We start from the raw sequence: 2,777 nt of genomic DNA, 5'->3' as shown, positions 1-2,777 counted from the left end.
TGAGCTGGTGACACCATTAACTTTGGGCCAGGGAACGTGATTTCCCCCAACCGTGTCATCTACGATGGCCAGAAAGCGTCTCCCCTGGGTCCCTCAGCCCCCTGCTCCGTAACCCTCCCCTGCTCTCTGCCTCTAGGGCAGAGGAAGCCTTTTGACAAATCCGTGAAACCAGCAAAGGAAACCGTCTGCTTTTCTTCCTCCAAGTTTCCGTGCGCTAATTTCTAAAACTTACATTTTCCCAGAAAATTGTTTTGGTGGGTTCAGGAACATAAATTTTAATTCTCAGCCCTCAAGCAAACATTTTTAAATGAGAATCTCCTACCTTTTTTTCTTTTTTTTTTTAAAGTGCAAAGTAAATTTCTCCAGTAAAGAAAGACCTAGTATTTTCCTGGGGCCTAACAGAGGCCCCTTAGACAATATTTACATCTACGTGTGGGTGAGTTGGGACTGCGCTTGGGGCAGTTGGAATAAGAGAAGCATTGACAGATTCCAGTAAGGCTGGCGGATCTGAAAGAGTAAGTACGGGGTCGCTGGGGGAGCCGCGAAAAACGCCTGACATTCACAAGGCACTCCAGCCAGCAGGCCAGCGCTGCGCTGAAGCCCCACAGATAGCATCGCCTCATTCGGCCTCCATAAGCGCCGCAGGAGGCAGAGAGGCATAGGGAGCCAATCCATCTCGGGGTTCTAACACGGACGCCCTGACCCCAGTCCTGCTGCTCCTGTGAGCTCGGGGAGCAGCAGCGGCTGGGCAGATTCTCAGGCCCCGCCCCAGTCTGAGCCAGAATCTGTGTTTAAATCCACTCCAGTGATGCTCCTTGTCTGTCTGAGTACAGTGGTGCACTGGTGGCCCCGAGCTTATGTGCTTATTTTTTTTTTAAAGTTTATTTTATTGATTTAAGAGGCAAAGTTACAGAGAGAAACAGAGACAGAGAGAGAAAGAGAGAATGAGAGAGAGAGAGAGAGAGAGAGAGAGAGAGGTCTTCCATCTGCTGGTTCATTCCCCCAAATGGCCACAACAGCCAAGACTGGGCCAGGCTGAAGCCAGAAACCAGGAGCATCTTCTGTGTCTCCCACGTGGGTGCAGGGACCCAAGTACTTGGGCCATCTTCTACTGCTTTCCCAGGTGCATTAGCAGGGAGCTGGATCAGAAGTGGAGCAGCTGAGACTCGAACTGGTGCCCATATGGGATGCCGGCACTTCAGGCCAGGGCTTTAACCCTCTCACCACAGCGCTGGCCCCTCTAGATGTTTCTATAGGACTTCTTTTGGAGTTTACCTAAGTGGCTCCTGCATTAACAGTAGCAATAATAAAAACAGGTTTTTGAAAAATTAGCACATGAGGAATACATAAGAATTCCGCACAAATTCACCATTCTCAGGTAACCTTGGAAACATTTAGTTGCTTTATTTTCTCTACACATTTGTGCGTGTGAATAAATATATATTTTATTTACACAATTGGGATCATTCTGTGTGTGCACATTCGCGACCCTGGCCTGCTTAATTTCTCTCTCTTCCCATTTCCACAGTGAGCATTTGGGAAACGGTTGAAGCCACCGAACGCTTCCCAAGGCTCAGAGTGGATCAGAACGTTCTTTCTACCCAGTTTTAATCCCTTCAGCCAGAAGTTGAGAACTAGGACAGGAACTGCCCTGTGCGAAAGTGTTTGAGTGGAAGACCCCGCCTGTCTAGAGAGAAGTCCCCCCGGGGACCGGCCAGGAGCCCCTTGCAGCTCAGTGGTCTAGGGTCTGAGAGAGGGTCTGTGTTTGTCCTATTACAGAACCTGTTCTCCTCCCTCCCTCCCTTCACTTCCTTTTATTTATTTACCTGAAAAGCAGCAGGACAGAGAGAGAGAGAGAGAGAGAGAGGTCTTCCATCTGCTCCTTCGCTTCCCAAGTGGCCACGACAACCAGGGCTGGGCCAGGCTGAAGCCAGGCTGATGGGGGCCCTAGTCCTTAGGGCACCTTCTCCCCTTTCTTAAAGCAGCTTTGTTTTTGTTTTTGTTTTTTTTTACGATTTATTTATTTATTTAAATGAAAGGCAGAGTTACTGAGGCAGAGTCAGAGAGGGAGAGAGAAGTCTTTCATTCACTGGTTCACTCCCTAGATGGCTGCAAAGGCCAGAGCTACAGTGATCTGAAGCCAGGAGCCAGGAGCTTCCTCCTGTCTCCCACGTGGGGGCAGGGGCCCAAGGACTTGGGCCATCTTCTACTGCTTTCCCAGGCACATTAGCAGGGAGCTGGATGGGAAGTGGAGCAGACGGGTCTCAAACAGGCACCCATATGGGATGCCGGCTACGCCACAGCACCGGCCCCACAGCTTTGTTCTTTGAATCATAGAATGAAAGGTGGCATCCAACTGTGCAAGCTCCTCCAGGGGAGGAATTGGTTGGGGTTTGGTTTTGCTTTTGTTTTTGAATCTCTGTACCCTTGTGCCCTGAACTTGGCCTGGCGCATGGTAGGCACCCATTGCACGTGATAGGTGGATGAATGAATGGATTCGTAAATGGCGGAGCGATGATGGGGAGGGCGTTGTGGCACAGCTGGCTAAGCCGTCGTTTGGGATGCCTATATCCCATATCTGAGTGCCAGTCTGAGCCCTGGTTCCTCCGCTTCTGATCTTTCTTCCTGCTCTGGGAAAGGCAGCAGATAATAGCCCAAGCTCTTGGGTCCCTGTCACCCACTTGGGAGAACTGGATGGAGTTCTGGGCTTCTGGCTTCTGGCTGGCCTAGTCATGGCTGTTGTGGGTATTTGGGGGGAGTGAACCAGTAGTTGGGTG

The sequence above is a fragment of the Lepus europaeus genome, chromosome 2 (genome assembly GCF_033115175.1).
Source record: "Lepus europaeus isolate LE1 chromosome 2, mLepTim1.pri, whole genome shotgun sequence".
NCBI classification, from domain to species: domain Eukaryota; kingdom Metazoa; phylum Chordata; class Mammalia; order Lagomorpha; family Leporidae; genus Lepus; species Lepus europaeus.
Note: the sequence above shows the minus strand (reverse complement) of the source record.